Source organism: Balaenoptera acutorostrata, chromosome 14 (assembly GCF_949987535.1).
Source record: "Balaenoptera acutorostrata chromosome 14, mBalAcu1.1, whole genome shotgun sequence".
In the NCBI taxonomy this organism is placed as follows: domain Eukaryota; kingdom Metazoa; phylum Chordata; class Mammalia; order Artiodactyla; family Balaenopteridae; genus Balaenoptera; species Balaenoptera acutorostrata.
In genome coordinates this window covers 52,903,422-52,923,093 of record NC_080077.1, presented here as the reverse complement: position 1 = coordinate 52,923,093, position 19,672 = coordinate 52,903,422, and the positions used below count along the sequence as shown (strand labels likewise).

The window sequence follows — 19,672 nt, the reverse complement described above, 5'->3', positions numbered from 1 at the left end:
TATCGCTGCAGTGCGAGCGGCGAGAGCTGCCACATCTCTGTTTTACGTATGTAAAGCCATCGTGGCAATGCAAGGGGAGGATGAGCTCTTTTGTTTGTGCCCAGAGCAGACCTAAGAGGTTTCATAGCACACAGTGGAAGGAAACCTCACAACATTCCAAAGTTCAGTCAAGGGGGATGCTGGCCAGGCCCCAGATTGCTGTGGAAATAGGGGCTCCACCCTTCTGACTGCCCCGCTGCTCTGAGCCTTAGGTCAGTGAGGCAGGGCGTGGTGCAGGCCGTCGGTCGCCCAATGGGTGCGCAAGGCAGGCAGCGGCTCTCCTAGCGGAGGACTTCCCTGAGGATGGACTTGGAGCCTGGACGGTGGCCCTAGTGATGCCCAAAGCTCTGTCCCTGGAATGAAGAGCAGCCACAAGGCTTGCGTGGCTTGCTCAACCTCAGACACCTTCAGAGATCTTCACAGAAGCTGAATCAGATCCTCCCAGGGCTGGCAGGCACTTTTAAAGGGGTGTGGCAACTTTTGAAAATGCCCTTTTATCTTTTTTAACTTCCCAGGTCGTACACCTTCTGAAGCTTCCACGTGCGGTGACAGAGGGCTCCTGGTAGTGAAGGAAGGCAACGGTGTGGTTTAGTGGATACAGACTTCTGCTTTGGGGTTGGGCCAGCCTGGGTTCAAATCCCAGCAGAGCCAATTAGTAAGTGAGGGAAGAAGCGACTTTACCTCCCCAAGCCTCAGTCTTGAGGTCATAACATTGCTGGGAGGAGCAGATAAGAAAACATGGGTAGCGGTGCCCAGGAAATGGAGTTACTGTCCTATTAGGCTACAATGCCTGGGAGAGGAGTCCAGGGCTGGAGTGAGGTCTGCTTGGATCTGAAAACCAACTGTGAGTTTGGACCAGTTTCATAACCTCTTTATGCCTACATTTTCTCATTTAATAATTGTAACAGCTAATATTTGTTGAGCACTCTTTATATGTAAGCAGTGTTCCAGATGTTACATGCCCACAACAACCCTCTGGGGTACCATTATTAAACCCATTTTATAGATGAAGAAACTGAGGCATAGAGTGGTTGAATATCCTACCCAGAGTCACTGGCCAGTAAATGGCAGTGCTGGGATCTGACTGGCAGCCTGGCTCCAGAATCTTCCTGCAAAACCACTGAGCATGTCTTATATACAAAAAAATGAAGATAATAACCCATAGCGTTATCAGGCTCCAGTGTAAACAACAGAAGTAAAATGCCCACCTGGCATATATATACTAGGTGCTCATTATAAGAATTGTAATGGTAGCCCTTGCAGCCCAGAACGTTTTCCCTCAATGTGTCATGGGAGGTAACGAAACATTTCCATGCTGTCAACCTCGGAGGCTAGGGAAATGATTCCAGAAATTCTCCTAAGATGTCTGGTTCCACTTTTATAAGTAGGGACTGGGACAAACAGAGCAAACGCTCAAGGTCACAGAGTGGCGCAGCCAGGATTAGAACCTGAGTCCTCATCTGCCTTTCCCCTCAGTGGGACACGGGATACGACCAGAGCTGCTTGAGTTACACGCCCTGTGCCAAGGACCAGAGTCATACTTTTGCTACCCACGGCATCACTGCCTCACACCGGGCAGCTGATTTCAGAGAGGAAATAGGTTGTACCTGAACATCTGGGGTGGAAGGGTGGAAGGGTTGCAGAAAAGCAATTATTAAGCACACTTTCCATCTCCTTGGCTGTTAGAGGGGGGTAGCAGGGAAGCAGTATGCTTGCTCTTATTTTTTACATGAAGTTTCCGTGAAATGAAGCCCTTCTCTCTCTCTCTTTCTCCCTCTCTCTTTCTGCTAAAAGGCTGGTTGTAAAGAGTAAATAAAGTGTCAGACCTCTTTTCCAGACCCAGCCTAAAATCTTAAAGTCTGTTGATCCATAGACAATAGCTACTAGCCATATAAAGCTGCTCTTTTCTCTAGGTTCTTTTTTTTCTTTTCTTTTCTTTCTTTCCTTTTTTTTTTTTTTTTTAAACTTAGACTGCCTGTGTTCAGATTATATAAATAAATAACAGACTCAATCTTAGTACAATAAACATCTACTTTTGTGTCCAAGGCAGAATTTTTGGAAGGCACATGAACTAGCATCAGCTAGTTTGTGTATTGGATAGGACTTGAATGAAAATGCAATTATTATTTCTTAGCAAATAATTTCTCGGAGTTTTGTCTCTAAGGCCCCTGTCAACTTTGACATTGTGACCCCTGCTTGTCAGGGTGAGGAAGGGGAGAGGTGAAACCTGGGCTAGGGGATAGCACTCCGAGGCGAGCATGGACTTTGAGGTTGTAGGACCTGGACTTCAATCCAGCTTGGCCCCTTTCTAGCTGGTGAACTTGAGCAAGTAAGTTCCTTAACCTTCTTGGGAAAGTTTCCTCATCTGTGAAATGGAGACAGTAATAAATACTTCATAGCATTGTTGTTTCAATGAAATAAGTATATAAAATATATTTGTTTGTAAGTGAAATAAATATATAAAAGTACCTAGCGCAGTATTTGACATTAAGTGCTCAGTAAATGTAACTTCTTTCTTTGAAAACACTGCAACTTTCCCAAACCATAATAGGACGTGCTTGGTCCTGAAAGCCAGGTGGCACAGGGCTCGAGGCTCTTATTCAAAATTTCTTGTAAAACATTAGCTATATCATGTAATTCTTCATTTTATTTTTCTCTTTCACGAATGCACGTAGCCACTTGCTCCAGTGCATTTGTAAAAATGTGTGCAGTTAGTCATGAATCCCTGCCTGCTTTTAGAAAAGGACCAGAGACAGGGTAATTTGTTTAGCTTAAACTCCCAGGTTTTAAAAAAAGATTTGAGGTAGCTAAAGAGGATCCATTGTCCAGGGTGAAGATAAAGGCTTTTGCAAGTGCACAAGAGGGGGTTCTGTGGCTCAGGGTTCTTTGTCCCCCAGGATCTTGTAGAGGTCAGCAAGATAGCATTGGCCACTCATATGAATAAACAGGTCTCTCTGCCCATTTAACTCCTAGAACCAGCTAAGCAAAGAAAACCAAAATTTAAATTTGTAAAACAAAAAAAGAAAGATGGAGTTATCTCAGTAGGGGGTCTTGTATGGTTGGGATTTTTATTGATTAAAGAGTAAAATAAGAGAGGTTGCTGAAGGAGAAAATTATAAAAAAGAAAAGCAAGGCCTCATGTTTGGTTTAATTTTCTTTCTTTTAAATAATATGAGCCTTAGCTTATCAGAGCCAGGGCGTGGGCAGCTCAGTGGTGCTGGAGCTCACCCTTGGCCCTACTCCCCTCTCCTCACCATGGGTTATTTCCCATAGCAATCATGCTAGAAAAGAGAAGCGATGTTTTTAAATTACTTTCATCCATTAGCAAGCTATAAGAAAAGAGATACCATCCACTTCGTAAATGAAAACGGTTTCCAACTTGGTAAAAGCCATTTCAGAACTCTTCATGAAGCGATGGTCGATGCAGGAGAGGGGGAACCATTTTTTGGCAAAACCTCACCAAGCCGTAGCCCTTTCCGGGATGGGCTTGATGCGGAGACCACTGTCTGGCATCACACCCAGCCTTATCAGCTGGTGCAGGCGGCTCTGTTCATTGACCACGGGGTTCTACCCTTGTGAGCGTCCCAGAATAGCTGTGGCTACCTGAGAGCAGTCCAGTCCTCAGGGACTCATTATTGTCCCAGATAAACAGCGTGGCCGAAGCCAGCACATAATAGCTGTATTTAACCGTGGTAAATGATGGGCCGATGTGCCCGAGTGGCATCACGGGCAGGGCTGGGGTAACTGGACAAAGGCAAGCCGGCCTGGCAGCGAGCATCTCTTGCACATTGTAGGGTTGATGCCACAGGATTTTGGACTCTGGGGAATAAATATGATGGACCTGGAGAGCTTGCCTTCTAGACAGGTAAGACAGGACAGACCTACTGGATTTTGATTATGCTAATGACAAAGGTATTTGAGGAAGCAAAGAAGAATAAAAGTTTGGAAAACAGATTAGATTAATGGAGGCAGGCTGCCTGGTGGAGGTGGAATCTTGTGCCATGGGGGGACTATAGTGGGATGTAGAACAAGACAGACATTTTCTTTGGATACACATTTACTTTTGGGAGTGGTTGCCTGGAAATTATAAAATTTCCTTTTAAATGCAACCTGCATACATCTTAGGCTGTAAAGGTCAAAGGAGAAAAGGTGAGGATGATGGTATGTTGACAGTATCAGCACTGAAAGAAGTTATTAGTACTCAGGCCTATTTTTGTTCTCTATGACACTCTGACAATGCTTATGCGGTAAAGGAGAAGTAACTCAGTCACATTCTTAGCAATGCTTTCCTGATGGAAAGGGAAATTGCCGGTGGTCAGAGGCTTGTTCAGGGCACTTCGTGTGCAGCTGAGTCCATGAGGGAGAGACTTGATTCTTCTGGCCAAAAGGGGCAGCTGGGCCTGGAGTTCTGCAGACGCTGACCGTACATGCCTGCTGGAGACCACGCACTGTGGAGCTGGTCTTCATACACGGTGCAGTGTGGTCCATGGGATGGGCTGTGTGTGTGTGTGTGTGTGTGTGTGTGTGTGTCTGTGAGATGTTCCGTATGGCAGGGCCCTGGGTTGTCCTGCCTTCAGACAAACCCCAATTCAGAGGAAAACCCAAATGTGAGGCACAAGTAGAACCACTTCCCCAGAACCCCCTGCATTAAGGGACACTCCAAAAATCTCTGCCAGAGGTGAGAGTGTGTGTATGTGATTAATAGAAAGAAGGAGACTCTTTCTGAAACTTGGGACTTCAGGAGAGAGAAATGAATAGTCTTTCTTATACATGCATAACTGCGTACCACCATACTTGATGATGGCTTTGGTCCAAAGATCCTACAATCCGAGAATATGAGAGATGGAAGATGTAATAGAAAAATCTCACCCATGCCTTCATTTCACAGAGGAAGAATCCAGGCTTGGGGAGGTTAAGAAAGAGATCCAAGGTCACACGGCTACGTAGGGTGTATGCTGTAACCTGCATCTCTGTCTCACATATTGTAGAAATTTCCCCTTTACTCAGATCAAGAAATTTAGACAGAGAGGACCGACTGTTCTATAAGACGCCTCTGCTTAGCTGAGTCGGAACGGACTTGGGCTCTGGAACTTCCTGCCATGATCACTTTCTAAAACTCCAAGGTCACTTCCTCCCCACTCTTGAGTTTCACACCTTGCAAACGAATAACTCTCAGGAAAGTGATGCCCAAGCTTGGTTCTTCATTTTCATTGATTCCTGTGTCGCCAACATGGGGGCTGCCCTGAACCAGCCAGAGCCAGGAGGACAGAGGAGGGGGCCTTCAGTTTACCCCCTCCTCAAATGTTACCGCTGAGAGGGACTTGCACTGCCACCAACTGGCCTGGGTGGGTGTCCCAGACACAGCAAGTGTGTGTTGAGAGGGAAGGAAACAGCACAAATCCTCCCTTTGCCGTTCTCTTGAAATAAGCTTGGTGTGAGGAGGCTTTCCGAACAGCAGAAGCAGGGCTGCAAAAAATAGAGTGAGGTGCAGCTGCACCCTGTAGAACTTTGGGGGAAAACACATATTATTTACCAGACAATAATAGATACCAGAGAATAATAATGATTATTAGCGTGTTTGGGATGGCAAACGCTGTAGTTAAGGTTCCAGAATGGCTCTCATTATAATCCCGTTTTCCTAGTCCCTTACGAAAGCCTTGAGATTTTCTCTAAGTAGGCTGATGCTGTCCATGTTTGGCCTTTGTCCAAAGGTGATTTCAGTATAAGGAAACTTATTTGAGAAATAGTCCTCTTTAGGGGGCCATGATTACATTAAAGAAAAAATTTACACCCTTGAAAAAGCAGTTGCAGCATTCTTGAGTGAGTAATTCAAAATGGAGGTGTTTCTCAGTCACTGGAAGAAACCATTAAACACCTTTTTTTTTTCCTTTTCCTTTATTAAAGAAGGGATTCAGAGGTCCTCTCTGACTACAAGATTTGGTCACTCTTAGTCCCAAAGCCCAGAGGTAGGTATGGTTTCCCTCCCTCCAAAGCACGTTCCAGGCTGTGCTTCCTAAACAAAAGTAAATCCTGCCCAGAAGAAGCTACAGTATGTCTTAGGGTCCATTTGGGTCCATTTCCAAGGCCTCTTCCCAATCCTTTGTGACTTCTCATTTGTTGGTGGCCCGTGGTGTTTTTGTTTTTGTACCTCTTCTCACCATTATGTCTTAGAAAGAAAGAAGGAAAGAAAGGGAGGGAGGAAGGAAGGAAGGAAGGAAGGAAGGAGGGAAGGAAAAAAGAGAGAGAAAGAGGAAGGAAGGAGAGAAAGAGAGAAAGAAAGAAGGGGAAGAAAAGAAAGAAATTAAAGTGAGCTCTTTATTCAGAGATAAATATCCACATTTCCAAATCTGACCATGCCAAATGAAAAGGTTTCCATGACCTTGTAATTCCACTCCCATTGCATATTTGTGGTGTTTTGCATTTTCACTTTGGTTATTTAATATACATATTAAATGCACACAGATCTGGTGATTTAATGTGATTTGGGGAACTCAGGCATTTCCTGTCATGCACATTCAGATTTTCAAACCTTGTTTTTGGCTGATCATTATTATGGTTGCCATTAACACCAGTATTTGGATAGCAGGGTTCAAAGCACTTAGTCCTCCCAATGGGCATTTTGACCTTCTCACACTTGTGCTAAATTCATGCTACAGACACTCTGAACACTCCAGTTCTCTTTGTGGCCTCCATTTCTTCATCTATAAAATGCGGAAACTGTATATATTATCTCTGGGGTCCCTTCAAGTTCTACATTCTATCACCTGAAATTATTTGTTCACTGGTCTAGGAATAATCTCAACAGTTGTAAGGATGTTTACAAGTCCTCTCCCACCACCTCACGTTAGCCAAATTTTCCCATTCACATATCTGACATCCCCATTTATTGGCAGGAAAAAAAAGTACCGTTTTGGGACATGGGGGACAAGAGCTGTTTGACTCTCATTCTTTTGACAAATGTGTGTTGAGCTGAATACATTTGTCCCCGGGTGTAGGGATGTGAGCAAAACAGACACAGCCCCAGACCTCAGGGACTTCACAGTTTAGTTGGACGACTTCTGAATGGCTGCTTCCTGGGGGTGACGGAGTGTCCTTAGGAGGTTTCAAGCCAAGAGACTGGTAGCAAATGAAATAAGCCAGTAAGGATAAGAGAGGCAGAGCCCAACATCTGTGGAGAAAGTTGGGGTGGACAGTCCGCAGAAACCGACTTTCCTGGTGAACAGTCCTGTTCAGACCTTCTGCCCTGGGATCCCAGTCCTATGCTTGGTCTGGATATGAAGCGATGTGAGTGGCTCACCTTTGTCAGGCAAGACCCGCAGAGAGGGGCACTTCTCCCGGCTCAGTCGCCCCTGTAGGAAACCTCTGAAGAGTGGTCTCTGTGTCCCAGGAATTTTTCACGTGCTAAAAAGTCCATCTCATGGCCTTCCTCCTTTGCAGCAGACACTAGGGCTGTTACACGGGGTACAGGCTTGAGGTCTGCAACACCAGGGTCCCCCGATGACCTTGCCTGGCTTTGGGATGCCCTTGGGCAACTGCAAAGACCTCCTGCCAGTTAAGCGTGCAGTAACGTGGAGAGTGAACGTTGCTGGGTTGCAAAGGATGCTGCTGCAGTCTTTGGGTGAGGGCGTGGTGCTCCGTGCTCATTACGGTATTCCAAAAAGCGACTCGAGTTTCATTTCCTCACACAAAGCTGGCAGGGCTGATCCTGCGCAGAACCGTGAATGAAAGTTGTGTGGAAATCAGGCTGCGCCGCCCCAGTTCTGGGGCCTTGTTGTAAGTCTGACCTGACAGCTGGAGAGTGTGCTGCTCTGACTCATGCCCGGCTTCTCCCCAGCCTGGGGGGTGGGGGTAGTTTGGTCTAGTGGATTCTAACAAACCCCTTTTCCTCTTTTTCTAGGAATGCTCGCTCACAGGGTACCTTGCATGGAGAGAGGGCGCAGAGCAAACCATGTCTCGCCATCCAGTGACACCAGCTGGTCAGCTCACCACCCCCTCTGGCTAAAACTCAAGCAAATAAAGCCGCTTCCTGTCATTAAGCATCTCAGAGGAAGCAGCCCTCCCTCGGTGGCCTCTAGCCCAGAGAAGCCAGCACGTCTTGGACCCACCAAGCGGGCCCAGCCTTCCTGCTGCCACCATCTCTGCTTCTCCCCAGAGGAACTTAGGGATTTTGCCCCTGGTTTAAAAGAAAAAAAACAAAAACAAAAACGACAAAACACCAACAAGTCACAAGGACCAACGTAGGTATTCTCCCTGCCCCATCTTCAAGGCTCAGAGGGTGAGGCTGGAAGATAATACAGATTTGAAAACAAAAATCTTTTTTTAATCTTTTTAAAAACTGCTGTGGTTTTGCTGCTACACGAAGAATTGTGATTTGCATTGTACGGTTTTGGACCTATACTGTTCACGTTTTGACGGCGGAGAGGGATCATACTGGAGTCCCATTGCTTCAGATTCATCTCTGTCCTGCCCAGGATGCACTTTTAAATGAAGAGTTAGAATATTTTATTGGCTAATATACTTTTCTTGTTATTTTTACAAAGGCCACCTTTATCCTTTTTAATGCCATATTTTCAGTGTTACACTTTTATGGCTTTTAATTTTCGATCTGACAGATGTAAGAAGCAGCATGAATAGTTTATACTGTGGTTTTTCAGAGACTGAATGCCAAGAGAACTCGGTAAATGTTTATTCTTCTCAGCTTTCTCCTTAAATTCCCTTAAATAGCGCCCCATTTGGGAACAGAGCAAGAGTGTTGAACTGAAGACCAAAATGCCCTCAAGGTGTAAAATAATCCGAGGGGGAATATTTGCTGGGCGTCACGAAAGACTTGGATGAAATTTCAACCCTGATGGCTTTCGGTGATCCAGGAAGTCAGTGAAGCAATCTCTCTATACGCAGAGCCCTTTCATGATAATTAGAATGGTATGGACAAACCAATGAAAACAGGAGGGAAAGTGAGAAAGCTCACCCATGATTCTGTTTCACTGTTTGCTTTCTCCTGTCATGGTTAAGAGAAATGTGCAATTCGATCCTCAATCAGTGGTTGGAGGATAACAGGGTAGATTTTCTTGTGTGCACTTGTACAGTTGTAGCTGCGAGTCCAGAAGTCCTCTAGAGCATGTGTACTGGCACTGAGTTGGTGAGACAGTCGTGGAGTATCCCATTCTGATGAGTACAGAAAAAAAAAAAAAAAGAAAAAATAAGAAAAAAAAAACAAAAAAAAGAAGAAAACTAAAAAAAAAAAAAAAAATCAAATCACCTTGTGATTCAGTGTATCTGTTTACTAACTCCAATAAAGCAATTGTTCTCTCTGGAGGGGTCCAGGTGCCCCCGCCCACAGGCCGCTGAGCCAGCAGCAGCGGGGCGGTGGGGTGTGGTGGGCAGGCGAGGCCAAGACAGAGTCACGCTGGCCTTGAAGCACCACGGGGCCGTGGATGCGGTGTACATACTGTATTTCTATATCCTCCTTTGTACAGAGTCACTTAACAAGTCAAGCTACTGTTTTACAGGTGCTCCTTATTTATTAGAGCTGTGAGAGCTTGGGGACACACCTGGCGAGCGAGCTCGCTTTTTAAAAATGAAATTGGGGAGCAAGGGAAGGGGGCGGGAGGGAGGGGAAGCTCGCAAGTCTGGGGAGAGATTTATAAAAGTGAACAAAAGGAAAACTTCCAGCAACCGATTAAAGCAACCAACCGACCCTAACACCAAACTTGTCCACGCAGGATGCAGAAGCCCCACCTCTGGGTGCCCCTTTCCCTGCGGGGCCCCCAGCATTCTCCTCTCTCCCTGACCAGTGTCCGATTCATCAAACAAAAATAAATCTCTAAGAAAGAAAAATGCACTTACATGTGCTTATTTTGCTTTTCTCATTATTATGACTATTGTTGTTATTTTCCTTGTTACAGAAGGTGTTCATTTCTTTCCCCCAGGGAAATTTTTTTTTAAATAAAGCTAGTAAGTTTTAGAAGATGTTGAAATATCAGGGTGATGCTGGCCCTTCCCAACCTGCATCTCTGCAAACAAGAGCCCACCTGGCCTTTTCGAGGGTCTGCTTCCCCACCGTGTCCATTGTTGACAACACACAGTGCGTGTGGAGTGGGCTTTTAGGCCTGTAGACTGGGGTGTCCCTTCCCAAGTGCTCTCCAAGTCCTGATCTTTTTCAGCTCCAAGGGTTCTGGTCGAAGGCTCAGGAAGCACCATGCAGCAGAAGCAAACCTCCCCAGTGGACTCTGGTCCCGTTAGTACATCATCTCACTGTAGGTCGGGAGTGCTCCTGTGAACGACAGGGGTCAATCTGGTTTTGCCTTGGTACCTGAATTAAACATCAGAAAGTTTCTAAGATGGAAAGTATATTGATACCTAGTTCTAATCAATGAAGATCTAGTCTAATCTTCTTGTTCTACATATGAAAAAAACTGAAGCCTAGAAAGGTGAATTGACCTGTCCAGAGTCCACACTGAGTTGGTTTAGCTTGTCAGAAAACAAATGTTCATTAAAAAGTTAGGCACTGGGACTTCCCTGGTAGCGCAGTGGTTAAGAATCTGCCTGCCAATTTAGAGGACACGGGTTCGAGCCCTGGTCTGGGACCATCCCACACGCCGCAGAGCAACTAAGCCCATGTGCCACAACTACTGAGCCTGCGTGCCACAACTACTGAAGCCCACATGCCTAGAGCCCGTGCTCTGAAACAAGAGAAGCCACCTCAACGAGAAGCCCGTGCACCGCAACAAAGACCCAACGCAGCCAGAAAAAAACTAAATAAATAAATAAATAAATTTATATATATATAAAAAAACTTAGGCACCATCAGCAACCTTCTATATATAACCATTCTAGGAGTGGATTCTGGTGACCCGGTTTCTTTCTCTCGTGGAGCCTGAGGGATCTCGGAGGCTCCTGGTACGGGGTTATGGTTATGACTCCATGGGAACTCCTCAGCCCCAGCCAAGGCCATGCAGGGGCGGGCACCCAGCTGGGGCTGTCTGGTGCAAAGTCCCTGATAGCGTTATTCAGCTGGACTTGGCCATAGATGCAATCGCCCAGGGTATTGATTTTGCTTTTGTCTGTAGTCCAAGATTGTCCAGCAAACATGTTGACCCTTCAGGAAACAAAAGGTCCCTTTGTTCCAACAAGAAAAGATTCTGTGGCATCTCATCAGACAGCACACCTTTTCCTCTTTCTCTTCCTTCTCTTAATCTTAGTGTTCCCTGAAATACAGAATCCTCTCGGGCTATCAAAACTGTATAGAGAGAAATAGAAATAATAATGTCAATAATTACAAGCACGTGCTGAGTACATGTACATTAGCCTCACTTACTCCCGGAAGGTCCTGATATCTCCCCTTTATTGCATGTGAAGAACGGAAAGCCCAGTGAGTTTAGTAATCGCCCGAGATCACACAGCCAGTGAGTTGCAGAATAGGATTCAAACCCCAGGGGGTTGGTGCCAGAGCCCAGGCTGCACGTCCAATCTGCAGAAAAACTGTGGACATCTTCATGAATTGTCATTTTCTGGCAGTAATTCAGTTCTGTAAGTTTCTGGCAGTGATTCAGCTTTGTTCTAAGTGACCCTCATCTTAAACTAAGCCAGAGAGTTGAGTGTTCATGGTTACTGCCCTCCACATCTTACTGGGTGTGTGGATGTGCTGAGGCCACTCTGCTTTCTGAGAAATTAGGCAATGAGTTCCCTGTTGGTTATCAAAGCCTCACTGAACACAAGGCCCCATGTGTGATGCTGAGGGGAGACCGGAAACGAACACAGCTCAGCCCCCGCCCCAGTGGCTTACATGTAACGGGAAGATGGGGCTGTGGAAAGGAAGGACCACTTCTTGGTCTCAGCAGGATCTCTCTGGAGGTTTCCAGAGTTTATATGAATGCACGTATGGAGCCTGGATTCACAGCTTTGCAAAGCTACCCTCCTTTTGCAGGTGTTCCCTTGACACTGGAAGGGCAACTTGAGCTGCAAGCAGGCCTAAAGGTCCGGGCCAGTTCTGCCCACAAGGCACAGCCAAATGTCAGGGCTGGGGCCCGGGGGCAAAGGCACTCGAGACTCACACCGACTCCCTCCCCTCCTCATCTCCCACAGCTCTCGGTTAAATGGACCAAGGCCACTTCTCACAGGGTCCTTCCCACATCATCCGGGCCCTTAAAGGCGGGCACCGTGGTCTTCCTAATTGTGCATCTTTGAAGAGCTCTTGGAACAGAAAATGTTGGCTGAGTTGAGGTACTTTTCTCCCACCAGCCTGATGGGAGCAGAGGACAGGGAACCCCAGAAGCCAGAGCTGTCGTGCGGCAGACACAGGAAGGCTGCTTTCGGAGTTTCATTTTGTTTCTGGTGCTCAAGGGAGGAGGCGCCAGCAGCAGCCCCCGGGTCAGCACATCTTCAGGCTGCTTTTGAAAGCAAGGAGTGACACAAGGGGAGAAGACGCAGCCCTGCCCTGGGCTTCTGTGCTGTGCGGTGACTCCAGGCCGCAGACGGTTACACCTTTTACCCTGAGGAGCCTTGGAGATTAGATCATTCCTTGAGCCCCAGACACACATAGAGATGGAAAGTTAGTCTTCAGCACCCAGAAAGGACCTCTTATTCTATCTTCTCAACCGTGGATGGAATGAACAGTTGCCACCAGTGTATGGAGCTCTTCTCATGAAAGGAGCGGCCTCAGCTGGTTCACAATGAATTAGCTGCTTCCTCTGTGCACGGCCCCAGCTTTACACACATCTGCTTATTTAATTCTCACAGCAGCCCTGTGAAGGAGGTGCTGGTATTACCACATCCCCATTTCACAGTCAGAAAAAACTGAGGCATGACGATGAAGGGGGTTTCTGTCCACAAATAGAATCAGAACCCAGCAGTGGGCTCCAGTGGCCACCCTCCCCGTTGGTCATGCTAAGCATGACCTCACCAGGGCCCAGGACGCCTGGCGGTTCAGGGAGAGTTCAGGTTATTTACTTGGTGCCTAAACCATGAGTTGGAGACATCTTTGACCTTTATATTGTGTTTGGAGAGGAAAAAATAATCTACTTTTCTTGATGCCTGGTTTTGCACATCACCAGAAACGGAACAGTCAATGATTCCATAGGGAAAGTTTGAGGGAGATGGGAAGGGGGCCTGTGTCAACAGCTCAGAGGAGAGGAGAGAGAGGCAGACTGGTCCTGTGTTAGATTCCTGGGGCAGGAAGAAAGGGGGCATGTGGGCCAGGGGCTGTTTTCCATTTCCCCTTATTCTGATCTGGGGAGCTGTAAGCTGGGCTTTCTCCTGCGGCACTTGTTTGGATGGGTGAAGGGGTGTCAAAGAAGAGCAGCAGGGGGGCTGCCAGGGCCACACAGGACTCCTCCCTCTGCCCAGAGGGCAGGGAGCTACAGCCAAGCCTCACAATCACTCTGGGGCTGGGCCACTGGATCCAGGGTCAACTAGCTGACCGAATGAATGGACGGAAATGTTGAAAGTCCCCACATGCCAGACACCACACCGGTCAGTCACACAGACCGTCTCAGGCAATTCTTATTAAACCACATGCTATACAGGCCGTGCGATCCTCATTTCTGGATGAGGAAGATACAGTCCGGGAAGGTTAAGCGATCTGCTCAGGTCACTCAGCTAATAAGTCAGAGAGCCAAGATTTGGACCCTCAGTCCCCATATGCAATGCTCTTTGAAGGCACCACAGCAGCAGAAATATCAGTGTCAACTCAGGTCACAACTCAGTATGAATTTGAATTAGCCAATGGGACACGGGCCTGATGATGTCATTCCAACCTGCTTCCAGATCTCTGGGAACAAATCACGTTCTCTTTCCTCGCCCATTCCTCACCTGCAGGGCTGGGCCAAACCAGCAGACGTGAACCCCTCCAAGAGGGAATGCTAATCTTAACGACATTTATCCAATGTGTACTAAATGCCATTTTGGTTGCATTATTTTATTTATGCCTCACAACAACGCTGTGAGGTGATTACTATGATTATTCCCATTTTATAGATGAGGAAGCTGAGCACACAGAGGCTAAGTGAGGGCAGAGCGTGCTCCTGCATCTGGGCGTTTGGATACCTAGCCCTTCCCTCACCAGCACGCTCACGTTTCCGCTTCCCTCTTGCAGGTGCATGGATGCCTGAATGCATGAATGGAAGCGCATTTAATCGAGTACCTCGAGGGACGCCAAATCTTACACTTTCACATGTGTCATCTCATCTTTGAGTGTGACTGGAGCATCAACCCTGGAAGTGATGTGGATGAGCACAGAAATGGTTCCCATCTCCTGAGTTATAGAAAAAGTCAGTTTCCCGTATCTCCTTCACCTAACCTCCCATCAATTCCTGTCCTGAATGAGAACTCTTCTTCGCAAACACTGCCGGCCTCATAATGTAACAAAGAAGAACGCGCAAGGGGATTCACTCCAAAGCTCTTTAGGGTGCTTATTTCCACTGCCGTACTTTCCTCTAACAGCCTGGGAGCAAGCACCAGGGCTAATTCATCTTTGCATTCCCTTCAGGCACCGGGCACGCAGTGCGCTCAGTGTCGAAGGACTGAGTTGCTAGGCGTGTAGATCCCGGCCGCCGTGCCTCCCCTCCCTGTGGGAACAGAATCAGTCGAGTCCCTCGAATCTGCTCCACACCCTCTGTGTCTTCGAAACCCCCTTCTCCACTTTCTGCTCTGGGTTCCCCTCCAGAGCCTCTGAGCAGCAGAGAGGGGCCGCCACCTGCCCAGCTGTGTGGATAAGGCCGGCTCGGGAAGCCTCAGCTGGTCGGGGAGAACAAGGAAAATCCCTCATCATTTCCCCTCTCCTGCTTCTCATGCAAACACCTCACATTCCATTTAAATGCTCCATCTAAGATAATTTCTGGTATTGGAAATACTTGGAAAAAAAATTTGTTTAGGAAAGGCTGGTGGTGGAGGGAGTGAGCTCTGGAAGGCGTGCCTCCTGACCTTGATCAAGAAAGGGAAGGTCAATGCAGAAGCATATTTAGCCACAAGCTTTAGACTATGCGGTATTCTTTTCCCCTTCTTTCTAGGTTTACTTAAACAAAAGGGAAAGATGAGCACAACATAAAAACAATGAAAACAATTATAGACAGAGAAAGAAGAGTTTCATAAAACAACAGCACCCAGGCGGGGCCTTTTGGATTGCGTGCTCTCAGCACCCAAGCCCCCAGCCCACACCGAGACCTGCCTTCCCGGTCTCAGCCATTTGCCTCAGGTATCCCCTTCACGTACGGTAGCTGGATTAGGGCTCAGGACCAAAGGCCAGGAATGCAATAAGATACTTTTATACATATTGATCCTTTAAAAAAGAGTTTGTTTTCATGAAACTTTAATTCACTTTTTTTTTTTTTTTTTTTAGCTTTTTAGCCTAACTGCTACACATTTTATCCCTGTTCTTTGTGAAATGCTAATCCAGCCCGAGGTTTTCATTTTCCGGGTGTAACTTTTCAGAAATTGTATATCTGCATAGCAACCCAGCAAGAGCTGCCTATGTCACGGTATCACATGTCAGAAAGATGAAAAGGACTCCAAATCTCAGCTCTCCACAAACTTGGCCCTCCAATCCTGGGACAGAGAGCTTCTTGGCCTTAATATAAATGGCAGGAGAGCCATTTCAGGGCCAGAGAGGTGCAAACTTTTATCTTGTTGATGACAGAAAACGACACATGACCTCAGCTCAGCTCAGTGGGGACGAGCAAACCAGAAACAAAGGCCGTATTTTTCTCTGCTCTCGTCCCTGCTGTCAGCTTCCAAGTGCAACCTGAGCCTGGATTCCGAACCCAGTGTCCAGATTAGAGATTGTTGACTCAGATTTAGTGGTGAAACGTGAGCCCGACTCTGTTGATGGCAGGCCTTGAAGGAGCAAGTTTACTGAAGCCAAGAGAGATTGTATGTCAGACGAGAGCCTGGCTTCTCTTTATCACAAACTTCCTGATCTGCCTCTGTTTTAATAGTTTCCATCAGCACCACCAAAAGAGAGACAGCGAGAGAGAGAGAGAGAGAGAGAGAGAGAGAGAAACAAAGACGGAGAGAGACAGAGACAGAGGGAGGGAGAGACAGAGGAAGCCTTGCCCTCAGTTCCATCTCCTCAGTGTCATAAATCAGGAAATTAACAAGTGTGTAACTGGCCTTTGCCACAGTCCAGGACAATGACCTTTTTGTGTTTCTTACCGGTGGCCAGCACTTAACATAATCAACGGAGAGCTCCACTCAGAAAGGATGTAAAATGGGGGCTTGATCTTGCCATTTAAAGGAGATTTCCCAATACGCAGGCACATGGCTTTTATGAGGCTCAAACATGGCTTAGAAACTCGCCTCTTCGGTCTGAAGGCAGGTCATTAAGAGAAATCATTACATCGCTTTCCCTGTCTCTGTCTCTCCGTTTTTTACTTTGGCACCTTCCCGGCTTTTCCTTGGCTTCTGATTTCATCCCTCTTTTAGATCCTCCGTGCCGTCAGTAATTTATGTGCAAGATATTTTCCCAACCTCCAAATGTTTTTCCATTTGGCAAACCACGTCCCGAAGCTTCCACACAATGTAACTGTAGAGTTCATTTACACTAGAAAACATAAGCTTGGTTAATGGAAAAGCCTAACAAGCCCATGTCGGTGACCCCGGGTGCAGGGCCGAGTCACAGACGATCTTCCAGGCCACCCCTGGGGACGCAGTGGGGGTGAGTGTCAAGGAGGAGTGTCTTTCCCTGGTTCCACAGATGCTTGGCTTCGACCCTTCTTGTCTCCGAAAAGGAAAGAATTCCTTCCAAGCCCCTTTCTCGTATAGTTTTTGGAAGCTTCAGGGCACCATATGGAGAATCATTTCATGATTCTCCTGATGGCTTTTACGTGAGCAGCTATAAATTGAATGGTTTCCTTCAGTTCTGATATCCCTATGGTACCTGCTAAGGATTGTTGGGAATGATCACTGAAGGTGTTAGTCCTGTGCTGTTCTTGATAGGAGAGAAAACCCAGGCCCCCTCCTGGCAGGGCACAAAGTTAAGGGCACCCGGGAGGGGGGGTGTGGGATGGGGAAGGCCGCACAAGCCTTTCCAATTGGTCACAAGGGTGCTTTGCCCCCAGTGACTTTTTCATTCCAAAGTCATGGATTTAGGACGGAGGCGGAAGTTGAGTCCCCGTCCCCGCCCCAGTGCGGGGCTCCTGGGCTTGTCCCAGGGCTCTCGCTAAGCCAGGCCCAGCTGGGCCCCTCCGTGATACACACTTGAGGCTGATGGACTGGATTTATGTCCAGTCCCTCACAGGGCACATCTAGACAGCATTTTGGCTTCTGAAAGATGAGTTTTATTCACTGAGTAACTGACACTTTTTCTTCCTAAACAGTTGCAGTGATACAAACTCCCTGTGTTTTACCTTTTAGAAGTGGCTCGTGACGTGCTCTCTCTCTTGACCCAATACTCTGTTGATTTAATAAGCCAGTCAAAGGTAAAGAGCCATTCTAATAAGGATAAGACTGTAGGTGAGTCTTTTTAGGGTGTTTATTTTGCTTGGGTAGCATTTCCTTAACTCACTGAATTTCTTTGGCCCTCTGGATCAGTGCCAGGGGGGCAGAGGGTGGCAAATATCTTCTACAGAACCACCGATGAATGAGGCACCGAGCCCTTAAACTGTTTCCCAAGAATGTCTGTTAAAAAAAAAAAAAAAAAAAAAAAGACATAAAAATCATAGTACTGAAGATTGGTTAGCTCTAGGAGCTCATTCCCTGGGATACATTTTTAGGCTTTTGTTTATCTTTCTTGATTGATAAAGTGATTATCAAAATGCGTTAGAAAATAATAGCCAACTGGTGAGAAAAGGAACAGTTGGAGGAAGCAAAGCAGTGGAGGAAAAGCATGCGCAGACTCTACCCCAGGCTTTCCAGTGAAACTCCATGAAAATTCATCTTCTCTTTTGCCTTTCCCTTCCTCCGGGGCTGATCAGGGCACTGGCTTGATAAAGGCTCTCCATCACACGGTAGCTAATGAACTCCTCGGGAAAGGCTGCTCTCATCCTCCCTCCCCGAGTCCCTTCTCCCTTCCTCACCTTTTCTCCATCCCTCTCCACTCTGAAGTCTGCCACGGGCCAACCAGAACCCCAGCAGATGTTTGTGTTTTATGATCCAAATGGGAGCCCAAAGGATCAACCAAATACCAGCCCCAGTGAGAGAAGGAGCCAGGCCATCTGACATCAGAAACACGGAACGCCCACCCGTCCAGCCGGGCCTGGGCTTCCAGGGAGCTGAAGGAGGGCTAGATAATTAGCTGGCACAGCCTACGTGCTGGCCCATTGCTCTGCCTTCTGAAGAGCACACAGAGTCCTTTCATGGAGCCTCAGGGAGGTTGGGCAAGACCCTCCATGAGTCCCCCTCCCAGGATGGCAGTCCTGGCACACAGTGGTCTCCCCTCGTGCCAGAGCACCATGTGGTGCCCTGACTGTGCATCCTGGCCCAGGACAGAGCTGGAGGTTAAGGACCACTACCGTGGGGAGCTGGGAAGTGCCATGTGGCTCACTAGGCAGCCCTAAACCCCACACCAGTGCAGGAGCAAACAAGGAGAGTGGACAGAGTGTGGGTGGACAGATGGGAGGTCTGAGCTTCTGTCTCAGCTCCACCACTTACACTGCTATTGGCTGTGTTGGTTTTCATTGTTCCTCCAGCCATGACATGGAGATTGTAATGCCGACTCGTGGAGTTACTTCCAGGATGAAATGATCCTATGTGTGCCAGCTCTGGGCCTGTTCCTTCACTTTCCCTGCTCTGCCTTGGATGGGAGGGGACCGGACCCTGGCTGAGTTCAGCCAATGGGAACATGGGGGAAGGTATTTCCTTGCCCGTCTCTCTGACTCAGGCAGCTTCTCCGGCAGCAGCTTCCTCTCTGCCAGGCCTCCAGTCCCCTCCGGAAAGTCCTTAGTACTGCAGCTCCCGTAATGGCCTCCTCCCTTTGTCCCTCAGCCTCAGGGTGACCTTGCCATCCCCTGTCCAGCTGCTCAGCTCACCATCACCATCACCATCACCTGTGTAGCCAGTCCCCTTCATTGAATTCCCTTGCATGTGAATGTAAGTGCTGAGGTGCTTTCTGTTTTCCTGGTGGGACCTTAGGCAATAGAGCATGTGAACATGTAAACGTACTGGACACCTAGATGGAAACAGAAGCTCTCATTGCACTAAGTGCGAGGGGAGAGGGCTGCTTGACCTGGTTCTTCTCACTCTAAGCATCAGATCCTGGACTTTAACCCTGAGGTCAGGATCCTCCTGGGCCAGCTGTCAACCGGAAACACTTTCCAGAGGGGTTCTTCAACTGGGGATTTTATAAAGACAGAAAAATTGGATAAGACCTATATATTTTTTAAATCATACATTAGTTTAAATACATATGCTATAATAAAAATATCCAGTGGACCTCTGGTCTGCCTTCCATTTACTCTCCGCTCAGGCACCTATAGGCGATGTGGTCTGGCGTGTCTAGACTCTTCTATGCTCTGCTGACCTTCTCCTGAGTCTCCTGCTATTCCTGTTTCACACCTGGGAGCATTTTCTCATTTCCCAGCCTCATCCCCTGCTTCAGTGAGTGAGCGTTAAGGGTCGTCTCATCCCTGTACTACTAAGGGGGGGTGTGTGTCCATCGACCCCCCTGCTCTGTCTCTCCCGGGTTTGCTCGGCTTCCGTGCTG

At 47.5% G+C, this 19,672-nt stretch overlaps 1 protein-coding gene across 4 annotated transcripts in view; it reads left to right on the top strand.

Moving 5' to 3' along the window:
* The window catches only part of SOBP (sine oculis binding protein homolog), a 158,668-nt gene extending 148,624 nt beyond the window's left edge, over positions 1-10,044 (top strand). For 2 of the 4 annotated variants that reach the window (XM_057528007.1, XM_057528006.1), the window contains one exon: positions 7,937-10,044. The gene's annotated coding sequence lies outside the window, so the exon portion shown is untranslated. The remainder of the gene's footprint in view (positions 1-7,936) is intronic. The other 2 variants (XM_057528009.1, XM_057528008.1) reach the window with 2 other exon arrangements.
* The last annotated feature ends 9,628 nt before the right edge of the window (positions 10,045-19,672 follow it).